Genomic DNA, 15,119 nt, shown 5'->3' with positions numbered 1-15,119 from the left:
GAAATGTGGCAAAAGGTTGAAAAGTTCAAGGGGGCCGAATACTTTCGCAAGGCACTGTACTTATGACTGTCTAATAATACACGATAGAAATGGAAAACAGGGTAGCGCTGGAGTCCCTTCGAAACGTTTTGAACTGCCAGAAGAAGTTTTCACAACCCGGACTCGTGAAGGTACAGGTCTTCTCCCTTCATCCGGAGTAAGGTGAGAGGTCACCCCCTCGGGGCGCAGTATCCCCGATGCACCCCCCCACCACCACCCAAAACGACACACACTTCTGTGATGATTGGGAGACCCCGGTTCGACCAGCCCCCACGGTGGAGGAAACGACCCGCTGGAGAGAACACGCAGACTCCACACAGAAGGGTCACCTCGGCATTTATTCCAACAGCAAAACAACACCAGAGAGAAACGGTCTCCGAAAGATAAGCGCACACCGGGAAAAACACGACTGGGTCATTACAAATGGGAATAGGAGTTCTTTTTTTCTTTTCCGGACGTCGGTTGGATCGTGTCCTGGTGATTTCTCCCGTTTCGAACGGAGTTTAATGTCGCGTTTCTACTTTATTAGAGAGAGGCACTGAACTTTGGGGAACGTGACATCCACCCAGTATTACTAGTAGGTTGATAAATATAAATGTTCTTTTTCCCCCCGTATTATACCTCGCGAAATATAACGATGGCCAACTCCATAAGTCGAAATTTAAACCCTTCTCACGCTACAAGACAGTTCGTCAACATCACCGCGGCCCAAAACGCGACCTTCGGTATGACGTTGGCGGAAAAGGGGGTAGGGTAAGTGCGTCACAGCCGGGGGAAGCCCCTATCACGTGAGAGGGGTGCGGTGGGCGACGAGCCCCCGGGGGTGAAGAGAAGTTGATTTGCGTGGGGTGTGGAAACACTACACGACCGGGCAAGCGAGCCGTTTTTTTTTTGTTTTGTTTTTTCCAGAACATCAGAACAACCGCAGAGATGACCATCGATCCACCTCCAGACGTTTCCTTTTTTGTCCTCTTTGGCCTCCAAAATAAAAAAAAAAACTGGGATCCATCGTGGCATTGCCAAATTAAAACGTCAACCACTTTTCGGGCTTTCGTGCTGTCCATGATGAAACCGTCATGGTTGTGTAAGCATACGTTACGTCACAGACCGGCGGCGCTCGGACGTGAGGAGTGTCGTTACGTTTTTGAAATGGCACGTCAGACAAGATCTGTAAAAACCTGTAAAATTCAATTTCAATTCAGTTTTTTTATATAGCACCTTTCACAACAAGAATGCCCCAAGGCCCCGAACAAAGGAGTTGTTCCACACCCCCGCCACCCTCTGTGTACAGTAGAGCCCCCTGTACTGACTGGAGGAGCTCACCCAGCTGTGTCTGGAGAGAAGTCGGGGTATCGGCTTCAACCACAGGGCTGGGCGGCTTGTTCCCCACCCCCACCCCCTTCTGTGTACAGAAGAGCCTCCTGTCCTGACTCCAGTAGGAAATGTCACCTGGAGGCAACACACCGGCTTCTTTTAACAGATCACCTCGGGAATCGGGAACAACGGAGCTGTGTGCGGCCGTCTGTACGGAGGGTTTCAGCGCGGCGGGGCTCCGGGCTCGGGTCTGGACCCGGAGGGGGGGGAGACTGTCTGTGTGGAGTCTGCATGTTCTCCCTGTGTTCTCCGGGTCTAAAGACAGGCTTTTGGGCTAATTGGCTTCTGGGAAAACTGGCCCTGGTGTGTGTGTGTCCTGTGATGGAGTGCTGTCCTGTCCAGGGTGTGTGAGTGAGTGTGTGTTTGTCATGTGATGGACTGGTTCCTGTCCAGGGTGTGTGAGTGTGTGTGTCTGAGTGTCCTGTGAGGGACTGGTGTCCTATCCAGGTTGTGTGTGTGTGTCCTGTGAAGGACTGGTGTCCTGTTCAGGGTGTGTGAGTGTGTGTGTGTGTCCTGTGATGGACTGGTGTCCTATCTAGGGTGTGTGTATGTCCTGTGATGGACTGGTGTCCTGTCCAGGGTGTGTGAGTGAGTGTGTGTGTGTCCTGTGAAGGACTGGTGTCCTGTCCAGGGTGTGTGAGTGTGTGTGTCTGTGTGTCCTGTGATGGACAGATGGTACCAAGCCTGGACACCCATGAGACACTGGCTTCCTCAGAAGATTCTCACGGAGGGCACACTGTCCCTAACCCGGGTCCAGAAGAAACTACAGTGATCTATAATTCCTGCGCCTCGGAAGGGTTTATGACGTCTATGTCCGGCGCCCGCGACCGTGGACCGGCGGTTTGGCGTCGAGCTCCGCAGCTCGAGCTTCGGTGCGAGGCAGGGCGGGAGGGAGTCGATGTGGCCTCGGCGCCATCTTTGCTGGTGAGTCAATTGTGACCGTTGCGGTACAATAAACCATCAATAAACCTTTTCCCACCCCGTCCAGTATTTCTGTCGCGGCCCACGTCCCTTACAATCGACAAACTATTAAAACAAAACAGTAGCCCTTCGCAACATTACACGCCATTTTTTTTATTTTAAACGTCCGCTAGATACGCAGGTGGCTCGATACCTGTCTTATCCTCGCCGGCGTCTTTATACCGGCAAGTGAATTTTATGTGGGGTCCCTCAGAATTGTGACAGAAATGTCAGTGAACCACAATAAAAAACGAAACTTTTTTTTTAAAGGCGGTGAATGGATTTTCTGAGTAACCGTGTAGCGACTAACGTAAGGAAAAAAAAGTTGTCTTTCCCTACGAAGACGTTTTGGTACAGGACTTTCTTTAAATATCAGTTGTGCATAGCGTTTTACAAAAAGTTGATGATGATCTTGGAGATAATTGCAAAGGAAAATTGAGATAACTACCAAAACGTTACGTGTGAAACGACAGGACAGAACTTTGAACCCACAAAGAAACAAAGGTATGAAATATTGCCTCGTCATGGGGGGTTGATAATTGTAATAAGTGTTCCTAATTTTCGTAAAGAAATGTATATTATGGGAGTCACACGTGAGATTTAGTGTATATACGTTTCATATTGTGCATATATACGGGGTTAAAAAGTGGAATGAGTATGATTATAAACTCGTGTGTCCTATAATCAGATCATTTTTGAACAAGCTTTGATTAGACAGGTGAAAAACAACATCAAATCCTTGTTTTTAATATATTCTCACGTCTGAATATCAGCTTCTGCCCTCTGGCCAACATTTCAGGGCTCCCAGGTGTAGATCCCAAATTGAAACAAATATTAATTTGTTACCCAGTTAAACAGTTAATAGAAGTGAGTGACCAGGGTAAATAAAGGTGGGTCAGTGTAAACTGTTTATTCTGGACCAGACTTCGTCATGTGTGATATGTCATGACTTCTTATATTAAGTTTTATCTTTATATTTAGTTCTACATGTGTAATAGATGCGATGTGTGTCCATAAAAAGGTTTCTCCAGGGGAAAATCAAGTTCATTTTAAAACCGTGTTTCCTTTTTAGGGTACGTTTGCATTCCAAGTGTGGGGTTTTTGCCTTTTTATCATATTTTGGATGTGAATCCGTGGTATTTTTGCTGAGACAAGTTGCCTTTCTTATACGCGGAGGGATCTGCTCGTGAGATGTCCGCTTGGTCCATTTCTGAGCTCAGTATAAGGTGTAGAAAGCATGACTGTCATCATAACCCGCCTCTCACCCAGGTGTGGAATAATGTTGTGACTATTGCTTCAGCAATAACATGCTGATTGCATGTTTCTAGATGGGTATAACAGAGATCTCAACTACTGAGGGGCCTTATTAATAAAGTCTCCACAGCCGAAGCGCTGTATCTCTTTTCAGCTGGCGATAAACCTTTCCTCGATCCTTTGCGGACTTGTAAAACTGTTCATGATCAGAATAAAAAACGCTCACGCTAATACACAAGCACCCGTGTCTCGCCAAAGCTGACAAATAAACAGACGGACAAGCTGCACTGCATGTGTGAACAGGGGAATGAGCGAGCGAGCGGGGATAGGGCGCCTCCTGCGCTTAAAAGCTTACAGCACCTGGTATTCCCAGGCGGTCTCCCATCCAAGTACTAACCAGGCCCATCCCTGTTTAGCTTCCGAGATCAGACGAGATCAGGCGTGCTCAAGGGGGTGTGGCCGTAAGCGAGAGCAAGGCTCGCTGGCACCCTTCTTATTGAGAGGACAGCTCCGTCACCTCTTTTACGACGCTGCTTTTTTTCCCTTGCGTTTTTCTCTTCTTCCCACGTTCTCTCTCTTCACTGCCTTCGTCCCCGCTCTATTTCACTTCAGCCTTTCACTCTTGCTTCCTTCCAATGAGGACGGAGCTGCGGGAGAAAGGGCGCTATAGAGGATCGCTGTGGAGAGCTGCTGCTGTGCTTTGACATCTGAGCTCTGTGGAAAACGATCTCAATACAATTCTGAAAAACGCGACTCCCCGAACGCCAGCCGAACAAGTCTTGAAGTGGAAATCTAATAAGTAAATTGTTTCTTAAAATGTAGAAAGCTTTGCAAAAAATATATTGGTGCTTTAAGATAATATATTTCAAGGATCTACAGTGCCTTGCGAAAGTATTCGGCCCCCTTGAACTTTTCAACCTTTTGCCACATTTCAGGCTTCAAACATAAAGATATATATTTTTTTATTTTATGTGAAGAATCACCAACAAGTGGGACACAATTGTGAAGTGGAACGAAATCTATTGGATTTTTGAAACTTTTTTAACTAATAAAAAAATGAAAAGTGGGGCGTGCAAAATTATTCGGCCCCTTTACTTTCAGTGCAGCAAACTCACTCCAGAAGTTCAGCGAGGATCTCTGAATGATCCAATGTTGTCCTAAATGACTGATGGTGATAAATAGAATCCACCTGTGTGTAATCAAGTCTCTGTATAAATGCACCTGCTCTGTGATAGTCTCAAGGTTCTGTTGAAAGCGCAGAGAGCATCATGAAGACCAAGGAACACACCAGGCAGGTCCGTAATACTGTTGTGGAAAAGTTTAAAGCCGGATTTGGATACAAAAAGATTTCCCAAGCTTCAAACATCCCAAGGAGCACTGTGCAAGCGATCATCTTGAAATGGAAGGAGTATCAGACCACTGCAAATCTACCAAGACCTGGCCGTCCCTCTAAACTTTCAGCTCAGACAAGGAGAAGACTGATCAGAGATGCAGCCAAGAGGCCCATGATCACTCTGGATGAACTGCAGAGAACTACAGCTGAGGTGGGAGAGTCTGTCCATAGGACAACAATCAGTCTTACACTGCACAAATCTGGCCTTTATGGAAGAGTGGCAAGAAGAAAGCCATTTCTCAAAGATATCCATAAAAAGTCTCGTCTAAAGTTTGCCACAAGCCACCTGGGAGACACCCCAACATGTGGAAGAAGGTGCTCTGGTCAGATGAAACCAAAATCGAACTTTTTGGCCACAATGCAAAACGATATATTTGGCGTAAAAGCAACACAGCTCATCACCCTCACTGTCAAACATGGTGGTGGCAGCATCATGGTTTGGGCCTGCTTTTCTTCAGCAGGGACAGGGAAGATGGTTAAAATTGAGGGGAAGATGGATGCAGCCAAATACAGGACCATTCTGGATGAAAACCTGTTGGAGTCTGCAAAAGACCTGAAACTGGGACGGAGATTTATCTTCCAACAAGACAATGATCCCAAACATACAGCAAAATCTACAAAGGAATGGTTCACAAATAAACATATCCAGGTGTTTGAATGGCCAAGTCAAAGTCCAGACCTGAATCCAATCGAGAATCTGTGGAAAGAGCTGAAAACTGCTGTTCACAAACGCTGCTGTTCATCCAACCTCACTGAGCTCGAGCTGTTTTGCAGGGAAGAATGGGCAAGAATTTCAGTCTCTCGATGTGCAAAACTGATAGAGACATACCCCCAAGCGACTTGCAGCTGTAATCGCAGCAAAAGGTGGCTCTACAAAGTATTAACGCAAGGGGGCCGAATAATTTTGCACGCCCCACTTTTCATTTTTTTATTAGTTAAAAAAGTTTCAAAAATCCAATAGATTTTGTTCCACTTCACAATTGTGTCCCACTTGTTGGTGATTCTTCACATAAAATAAAAAAATTATATCTTTATGTTTGAAGCCTGAAATGTGGCAAAAGGTTGAAAAGTTCAAGGGGGCCGAATACTTTCGCAAGGCACTGTAAATGCTGTGCTACAGTACGTGCAGAATTTTAGAAAACAGTGCATCAACAAAGTATACTGTTTAGGTTACTTTAGAAGACAAGGTACCAAAACAATATATGCTGTCTGGGTTGTTAGAATTAGCTGAAAGTAACTGATAAGCTTTGAATAACAAAATATAGTGCTTCTTCTCTCGCTTTTTGATGTAATCTGTTTTCTCTTAGGGAAAGGGGAACTTTTAGAAGGGACAAAGCGCTGAGCTTTTTTACAGCGCAACATCTTTTAAAAACCCTGTACTGCTTGTAACAAATTGAGTCTCTGGTTGCACTTTGCGAAGTGGCAGCAGGGCTTGCAATATTGAAATAAAGACCTTACTCAGGTGAGAACTCTCTCTTGTGGCTTCCTTGAGAGTTCCATGACAATTTGAGGCTGCTAAAACTCCATCCGGACCCTGACAATTTTAGCAAAATTGGACAAACCTCGGAGGATAAATTGTTTATCCTTCCAGAGACGCGTCTGGAGAATTGGCAGCTGTCTGACGCCAGTAAGTGATCCTTAAAAATTAATAGTTTGAGAAGCGAGCCACAGGGGTGTTCTCACGCGGGTTTGATGAATCTGGGACTCATATAAAGAACTTATCTTAACACAGACGTGTGGTTTTTGCTCTGCGGAGTAGTTGATGTGATAAGGTTCTAAGTAAGGCACCGATCAGTAAAAATGGGAAATTAAAATTCAAAGATGAAAATGGGGCCGAGCAGTCCAGCAAAAGTACATGTACGACAAATTCAGAGAAACAATTATAGCCTGGGTTAGAGTAAAAAAAATGTTTTATGTTCATGAACTGTAAAGCTAGGGTAATAGGTGTAAGGGAACTTGCACATAATTTATATATGATAATTAGGGGCCCATAACTATGAAGGATCTTTGTAAGTGAATCAGAATGGACAGAGGAAAGTTGATTAGGAAAAAGAAGTTTCCCGAAGAAGGGGAAACTTAGAAGAGAAGGAGAAGAAAGGAAAGAAAGTGAATTGGTAAACTTATCTAATGGGAAGAGGAATCACAGAAATAATGGGAAGCTTAAAAAAAGACTAGTCTTGAAACTAAAGAACAGCAAGCTGCAGTAGTTCCTTTCATGCAGTAGCGAATGTTTACAACCTTGGCTCTTATAATCTGTTTTCCCAGTGGGTTGCTGTCACTGCCTCTGTGTCTACCAAACACTTGATGATGGAGATAAGCCCTTGGTGGGCACTGCCCTACCGCATGTATTATGATCAAGGGACAGGCTGTGGCTGGATTATTCGGGGTGAGATGGACTGAGATCACCCTCAGTCTGCTGGAACAGTGGAATGAAGGAACAGAAAAGATTGACTAGACATCAGACTGAAGGAACACCATGGGATGCGGGCTGGATCAAACAGAACTGTGTAATAGAGCCTGTTTGATATCATCACAGCACAATCAACGAAACTTCCTGGAGGGATGAATTTGGCTAATGGATTGTTGAATTTGCTAATTCTCTATTGTAGTATTGTAGATTGTTAATTGAAGTGGTGCACGGGGCTGGTGAACAGGTGCTGGACGCTTGGAGACCTCCAGTAGAGGGAAGACACGACCTGATACCTGGCGAGTGGGTGTGGGTGAGGAAGATATACCCTGCCAGATGTTGCAACCCTGCTGGGAAGGACCATATCAAGTGCAACTGACTACCGACTCTGCCATCTGAGTGACAGGATGAGCTTGCTGGATCTACGCATTGCGCTGACACCGAACCACTGCACCAGAGACTAAGTGAACATTATTATATATATACCTGTTAAGTGTAAGGAGTTTTACTTTTATAAATGGGGATATGGAATCAATACTTTATCAGTCAGCCACAAATAATAATCAGAGCTCCTGTTGGGATTGTATTGCTATAAAAGATGCTCATGGGAGTAATCCCCTTTGATAGAGGTGATTATTTAGGTTTATTGGCATGGGTAAATAGCCCTGCTTTTAGTCTGAGTGTAACTCTGCTGGGAGTGGTAGCCGGGGAGAGTCTGAGGGTCAGCACGATGACCAGCGGCTGACCCTACCTGTGTAAATAATGTCCTAGTAGTTCTAGTGCCCTGTGTAGTCTTGTAAAAGTATAGTGTGTTGTTAGGTAATTACCACCCTAACTATGTGTACGTGTTCCGTCAGTCTCCTCATGTGTGTGTATATCCTGTGTTTGAACCTGCAAATGCTACAGTATTTATTTTATAAACACCAGTATTGACACTTTGATCAGTATATTTATTATTAGTAGCCAGTCTTATAAATTTACAATTTAGATTAAGTCTGGTAACAGTTTTACAGTTAAATTAAATCATCAGACCACTAATGGAACTGAGAGCTGGGTGGAAATAAAACCAGGATACACATTTTAACCTCCAGGATCAGGAGTCTGATCCTCCTGGCTTCTTTACTCTGAAGATTCGTGTAAAACTCTTAAAAGCGCTTATTTCAGGGACTCGTGCTTGTCCTCTACTGCTCCACACGGGTACGCTTTGTAACGCAATAATCTGCGATGTAAACTTTTTTTTTCTGTTTAATGAATTTTATTCCTAGGTTTGTCGCTCTCCTTCTCCAACTGTGATGATTCGCTTCTCTTCACAGTCTGGTGTGTTTTTTTTGGGGGGGGGAGATTTTATATCTGTAAGAAAAGCCCCCCGGGCTCCGGACAGGAGTTTCCTCCAGCTCTGCTTTGTCAGAAAGAGCGCTGTGACGTCACAGACACCAGCCAGAGCGCCGGGATCAGAGAGCGAGAACGTGGAAGGCGCGAGGAGCGCACAGAGGAGAATTATTGATCACTTATGTATCGACAACCAATTTATTCAACTGAAGGACCATAGAATAATCGATTAACTTCACTGATTGGCGAATACTGATTCTTTTCTTGACCCTGTTTAAATATCTAGAAAACAGTCAATAAAGACAGTATCGATCAATTACCATAGTGCGTTTAGTGTTAATAATGTTCAATCTGAAATTAAACAATGATTATTCATATTATTATTTAGGTAACTCTATCCTAGAGCTAGAAAATTATATTCCAAGTTGATAAATGTATGTAAGTAACCGTTTAAATGCATTTTTTCCAGTGTTTATAAATCATAAGTATGGTAACCACGGCAACAGCCGGCACGTCACTGTATGTGTCTAGGTGTCTTGCATTCGTCACAGAGAGTGTATGTGACGTCACGGGCAGCAACTAATACTACTACTAGTGTATTCATTTTAACATTAGTGAGAGTACAACTGGTAGTTTTAATGGTAGTGTTCATAACAAAGTGTAAGTATTAATAACAAAGAGCTTGTTTGTTAATTGCGTCTCCACTCGTCCTTTGTTCTGAAAAGAACCTGTAAATGCTACAATATTCTTTACTCAACAGCTTATTAAAAACAGCTCCCGTGATGTTCAAACCGATTTTTTACACAGAACACCGACACAGCTTTGATTTCTGAATCTCTTTTTCTCGTGCGTTTATTTAATGTGGCACAATGCACTGGGATAAGGGTATTCTGTTCAAAAACCAATAGCATTTAAACCACAGCCCAGGTTCGATCTGTCTCCCAGAATCACCAGGGCGCACACACACACACACCCGTGCCGTTGAAGTGCTCTGCTTCATTTCTAAGGGCAACTCAACATTCACTCCTACCCCAAGTGCAGAAAAGACAGCATCCACAGCAACAACAGCTCAGGTCTCTGCACAGGAGCTAAGCTGCCCTCATCTCCTCTGCTCTGCGGCTCCTGCGGAGTGGAGTCCTGCCTGGAGCCGTGTTTGCAGGCGGCGGCTCCCCGCGCCCTGTCTGGGCGTCGTGTCCAAGAGCTCCTGGGAGGAAGAGCGAGCCCTCCCACTCGGGGGCTTTTCCACGGTCTGTGTGAGGAGGGGCGGGTGTGTCCAGTAGCTTATCGAGCGGAAGCCTGGGGCGGCGGAGAGCTGTGATCGTGCAGACCTTGAGGTGTCACCTCTTTGTCTGCTTTCCCGCCCCCCCTCCGCCCAAGCTCTGCTCCAAAGTAGCCCGGCAACCCCTCACACCTGCACGTGTCACAACCTAAGGTGCGGTCATGAGACACCCATGGGGTGTCGTTCTGTTCTTGCTAATTGTTTCCTGCCCGTCGCAGGCAGGAGTCCATGCGAGGAAGATGCGCTGGACAGAGCTCAGAGGGCGCAGCTGGGTGGCTTTCCTTCTGAGTGACGTTCTTGCAACACTCTCCCGCTACTCTTGGTGCGCTCATGCCACAACACAGGAAGGCTGGAGCAGGTGGCTGTGGGCTTGGCGCACCGCCGAAATAGCTCAGTTGGGAGAGCGTTAGACTGAAGATCTAAAGGTCCCTGGTTCGATCCCGGGTTTCGGCATTTTGTTTCATCGCGCCCTTTGTTCCTCTCTCCAGCGCCCCCTGCCTAAAGTGACGCGTCCCTTTCTCAGCCCGAAACGCAAGCGAGACACCAGCAGCAGTCCCTGCAGGTTTCCGTAGTGTAGCGGCTATCACGTTCGCCTAACACGCGAAAGGTCCCCGGTTCGAGACCAGGCGGAAACAGCCTCGTTTTGCACGCTCCTGTACTTCACAGAGGTCTTGAGCGACCGGTTATTTGTTCCCAATGTATTTCCGGTGCCTTCGTGCACTCTTGTACCAAACGCACGTTCCTTCTGTACGCGGAGCCGATCATTTGCAATTGGGCTGTGCCGACAGACCAGGTCGAGCTCTGTCGGCTCAAAAGCAGCGCAGGACCTGCAAGAACAACAGAAAGATTAGCATCCAGCGGGGGCCTCTTAGTGAGCCCAAGAGCTCATCAAGAATCGGCTCCAGCAACAGGGCTGGGCGCATTGTTCCATTCTCCGCCCACTCTCGGTGTAAACAAGTCCCTCCTGGTCTCTGCTTGAAATGCACTTTCCTGCGTTTGCTTTGGTGTAACTGGCTTCCCCTGCATGGGCGAATGTGAAGAAGATCCTTAGTAAGTCATTGAAGAAAACCGAGAAGAGGTCGGAGTGGCCTCTGTCGTTCATCAACGATCCAGTCAGGCAGTACTCCTCTGTAAAGCGCCGTTCGTTCACGTCGATTGGCTTTTTTTTGCCTTCATTCGTGCGAGTAGTAAAAGCAGACGCCCCTATTCTGCCGTCACCCGGATTCGAACCGGGGTTGTTGCGGCCACAACGCAAAGTACTGACCACTATACGATCACAGCGAGTTACCGAGACACACGCGGCATGGCGGAAAGGGCTGTGCTCTCTTCGTGTGACATAATTCGGAAAAGTCCTGACGTTGCATTTCAACTGAGCCCCAGTATACATCGACCCTTCGACACTCTGAGTGACAACTCTCTTGCGTGTTTTCTCATATTTATGTAGTTTGCTTGCTTGATGCCGTGAACAGCATGGTTGTTCGCTGCCATATAGTCTAGCGGTTAGGGCTCCTGGTTTTCACCCAGGCGGTTCGACTCGGTTTTGCCTCCTGCTTTCCAAAAGATCAGCACCGTGTACGAAAGAGCCGCATTAAAACTACTCGAACGTGCAAAACGTGCGAGAAGAGGGGGCGCTTGTTTCCAACCGAAACTTCTCGCGTGTGAGACGAGCTGATCATCGCTGTGGGAGGGTTACTCTGGTAGACAGGGCTGACCTTCGGCAATAGGATTTATAGTCTCCAAGATGATATTTGCACTTTCTGGAGAGGCGATTTTCTCCACTTCAGTAGCCCGATTTCGTCGATTGCGTGGAGAGGGCTGTAGAATGTGGCGCCGCCTTTCCTGCTCCGTCCATGACAGGCGTGCTGGTCTCTGGAGAGAGAGCACGGTCCATCAGCGCACTCCAATAAAGGCACTGGAAGCAGCTGAATCGCATTGGCGAAGCTCAGCGCTGGGCCGCTGGGCATGTCTTACCACCGTTTCCGTAGTGTAGTGGTTATCACGTTCGCCTCACACGCGAAAGGTCCCCGGTTCGAAACCGGGCGGAAACAGACATCTTTTGTCGCCAGGCACAAAAGGGGATTGGGGATTCGCCTAGCGCTGTGATCGAACAGACCCACTGGACCCACCTCTTAGTGTGGCGGGATCTGCACAGTGCATGTCACAGCGCATCCTGCTTTCACTTCAAGGCGCGTCCTGATGTACCCCAGTCTCCCGCGTGACAGGTGGGGACAGGTGACAGGTCCTATACTAACGAGGAAGACATCGCTCTCTCCGACCCCCGGCTTCGTGTCCCGACCCACCGTGCTGGAAGCCGACGCGTGCTGTGATTCCTTTACGGAGCAGAAATGACAACCAAGGAGCCGAGAGATCATTTCAGCATTTCGCGTCTGAACGGAAAACACAAACGACCAACTCGGAATGACTTGCCTTTGACGCTTTTCAAAGTGTTCTTTGTGCACGATGACTGCGCCGCCTAGCAGATACAAATGGGTTGTACAACTTTGAACTAGCAAATGGAAGAGGGCTGAATTAAGAGACAAGATGTAAAAAGGGTTAACTTAAGTCAGTTCTGCCTGAAAATTAGACTTCTAAGCAACAGGGGTTTATGGCAGGAAAGGGGGTTAACTGATAAGGATTCCAGATGCGAGGGGGCATAATCTTAAACTGACCATTTGGCCAGGGTCTCTTAACTGGCCAAATACCATGACCCCCCTCACCATAACACCGAATGACGTCTGAAGCAGCAAGGAAGGACTATATAACCTAAAAGTTTGTACCGGCACATCGAACAATACTTCGGTTTTGTTGTTTCTTGCGGGAAACAAGACTTCGGCTTTATTGTTCCTTGCATGCAATACACTCATCTGTTTTACTTCATCTCGGGATCCAGAACCTTATTCTTTCTGTTACAACAAATTTGGCTTAGTCGGCGGATGCTCCAGAAGGCGCAGAACTTCCCATCGGTAGGAGAGACGGTCAGCGCTCACATTACTAAGAGGTATGGACTCCTCTTTTATTAAAAAAAAAGTCCCGACTCTCTCTGATCGATTGGGAAATCTCTGCTCCCTGCGAGAATCGCCCGAGATGACGGAGTAAACGTGAGTTCCTGAATTCCTCTGGCCCGGGGAAGACACCGGTGTATGTAATGGGTGGTTTGCTGTAAGCCCAGAATTTGGTCTGGCAGGCGGTCCGCGGTATTGTGTACAGGCGTTCGAAGCTGGTGTAGGCGTCCCACACTGACAGATTGAAGAAACTGAGTCTTTTTAGTCTGAAGGGAGTGTCTCACACTGACAGATTGAAGAAACTGAGTCTCTTTAGTCTGAAGGGAGTGTTTCACACTGACAGGCCGGAGGAACTGAGTCTCTTTAGTCTGAAGGGGGCGTCCCACACTGACAGATTGAAGAAACTGAGTCTCTTTAGTCTGAAGGGAGTGTTTCAAACTGACAGGCCGGAGGAACTGAGTCTCTTTAGTCTGAAGGGAGTGTCTCACACTGACAGGCCGGAGGAACTGAGTCTCTTTAGTCTGAAGGGAGTGCCTCACACTGACAGGCCAGAGGAACTGAGTCTCTTTAGTCTGAAGAGAGTGTCTCACACTGACAGATTGAAGAAACTGAGTCTCTTTAGTCTGAAGGGAGTGAACCCAGGTGCCCTGTGCTGAGCCAGGATCAGGGTGGAGCGGCGATTGCCATGATCCGGCGAGCACAAAGCTTCATCAGCTGCCCTTTGCCACAGGAGGTAAGAGGATGTCCAGTGATGACGTGCTTCCCTGTCCGTCGTGGCAGTGAACAGGTACTGGTTACAGGATCTCTAAAAAAGGAAATGAAGACCGAAATCAGATCCGACCCACCATGCTGCCACGGCGACGGTGCACTGCCCAGTGAAAGTGGCAGCCTCTCCCTGGACTGTGGGTGGAAACTGGAGCACCTGGAGGAAACCCCCACAGACCAGGGAGAGAACATGCAAACTCCACACAGACAGCACCCACACCCCAGGTCCGGCACTGTGAAGCATGCCCGACGATGCGGAAGGGCTTTTACAAATGAGTGTGTAACTCACACTGGTGCCCAGGATGGCCTGCTACCGGAACGCAACCTAATTTTCTTCATGCAGTTTGTTCGAAGCGGTTCACAGGAGCTGGAGGTGAGGACTGAGCTGGGGTCCAGGGTGCGAGAGTGACTGCTGATGTCACGTGTGTGTGTGTGTGTGTGTGTGTCTGGATCATTGTGAGCGCCGTCAGGTTTGTGTATTTGTTTAAACAAGAGGAAGTGTCTGTTCGGGTCTGACTCTGTGTGAGGGTGCAGCTCTAACTGTGCGCGCTGGCCTGTCTATCTCTCTACACTGCATGAGGGGCTAAATCTGCCTCCGAGAGCCCGACTTTTCAGAAGAAAAATCTATGAAAAGGCACGGCCTGGCCCTCTTCTCTTGCTCCCGATATATAACACACTGGGGGATGAAGCTGGTGTCTTCAGCTGTAACCCTAGCTATTTATGCAAACAGCTCTTTTATGAAAAGCAGCTCTAGGCCTAGACAAGAGGAACAGATTAAACAAATCTTGGACTTATGACTTATTCAAAGCAGACTGAGCGCTGCTATACTGTATGTAGGAGCCAGAGATGAAGAATGAGCTATTTAAGGAAATCAGGAGTGTGAGAGAGGGAGAGTGTGTTTTTCCTCCCAATAGAGAAGGCTTGTGGTTCTTTATGCTTTTTTCCACAGGCTGCCAACGTGAGTACGTGTTGGGTTCTTGGTTTGAACGCTCGAGTTGTCAGGCTGGCGGTTTTTGTTCCTGTTGGAGCCCATAATTGTGAACAAGGCGCTTGAGGACGTCTCTGTGCGGGTGTGCGTTTGTAATGACGTGTGTGTGCCTCTCCGTTTCAGTATAAAAAATGCATTTAAGACATTCAGCCTTTTCATGTTCCTAATAGTCTTTCCTTCTTGACAATAATAACTAAGGTGGCTGCTGGGAGAGGTGTTAGTAGGGCCAGCAGGGGGTGCTTACCCTGCGGTCTGTGTGGGTCCTGATGCCCCAGTATAGTGACGGGGGACACTGGACTGTAAACAGGCGCCGTCCTTTGGATGAGACG

The 15,119-nt window shown here is 47.2% G+C and overlaps 4 non-coding genes across 4 annotated transcripts; 3 read left to right on the top strand and 1 right to left on the bottom strand.

Annotated features, from left to right (window-relative positions):
• Positions 1–3,975: 3,975 nt before the first annotated feature.
• LOC138244726 (5S ribosomal RNA) lies at positions 3,976–4,094 on the bottom strand. The gene has a single exon (XR_011193341.1). It is a non-coding gene; the product is annotated as a 5S ribosomal RNA (ribosomal RNA).
• Positions 4,095–10,415: 6,321 nt separating this feature from the next.
• Positions 10,416–10,488, top strand: trnaf-gaa (transfer RNA phenylalanine (anticodon GAA)). The gene has a single exon. It is a non-coding gene; the product is annotated as a tRNA-Phe (tRNA).
• A 109-nt stretch (positions 10,489–10,597) lies between these two features.
• Positions 10,598–10,670, top strand: trnav-aac (transfer RNA valine (anticodon AAC)). The gene has a single exon. It is a non-coding gene; the product is annotated as a tRNA-Val (tRNA).
• Positions 10,671–12,010: 1,340 nt separating this feature from the next.
• trnav-cac (transfer RNA valine (anticodon CAC)) lies at positions 12,011–12,083 on the top strand. Its single transcript has one exon. It is a non-coding gene; the product is annotated as a tRNA-Val (tRNA).
• The last annotated feature ends 3,036 nt before the right edge of the window (positions 12,084–15,119 follow it).

Source organism: Lepisosteus oculatus, chromosome 14, assembly GCF_040954835.1.
Source record: "Lepisosteus oculatus isolate fLepOcu1 chromosome 14, fLepOcu1.hap2, whole genome shotgun sequence".
NCBI lineage: Eukaryota > Metazoa > Chordata > Actinopteri > Semionotiformes > Lepisosteidae > Lepisosteus > Lepisosteus oculatus.
This window is presented reverse-complemented; position numbering and strand designations above follow the sequence as displayed.